The sequence below is a fragment of the Theobroma umbraticum genome, unplaced genomic scaffold, assembly GCF_002168275.2.
Source record: "Theobroma umbraticum cultivar Fairchild unplaced genomic scaffold, ASM216827v3 scaffold_12.1, whole genome shotgun sequence".
NCBI classification, from domain to species: Eukaryota; Viridiplantae; Streptophyta; class Magnoliopsida; order Malvales; family Malvaceae; genus Theobroma; species Theobroma umbraticum.
Genome location: NW_018397269.1, coordinates 3,073,367 through 3,073,769, shown reverse-complemented (window position 1 = coordinate 3,073,769; position 403 = coordinate 3,073,367).

Genomic DNA, 403 nt, shown 5'->3' with positions numbered 1-403 from the left:
CAATCATGAAAATGCCTGAGCCAAGCAATTTCCACGAACTTAAAAGTTTGCAAGGAAGATTGACTTATATTCAACACTTCATATCCAACTTGGCTGGTAAATGTCAACCATTTAGTTGATTGATGAAGAAGGATATGCCTTTTGTTTGGGATCAGTCTTGTAATAATGCTTTTAAAAGCATAAAGTCTTATCTACTAAGGCCGACAATTCTAAGGGCTCCTACACCAGGATGTCCATTGATCCTTTATATTGCGGCACAAGAATGCTCTTTAGGAGCACTTTTAACACAGCAAAATAATGAAGGAAAGGAAAGTGCGCTTTACTACCTTATTAGAACTCTTAATGGCGCAGAATTAAATTATTCTCCCATTGAGAAAATATGCTTGGCATTAATGTTTGCAAT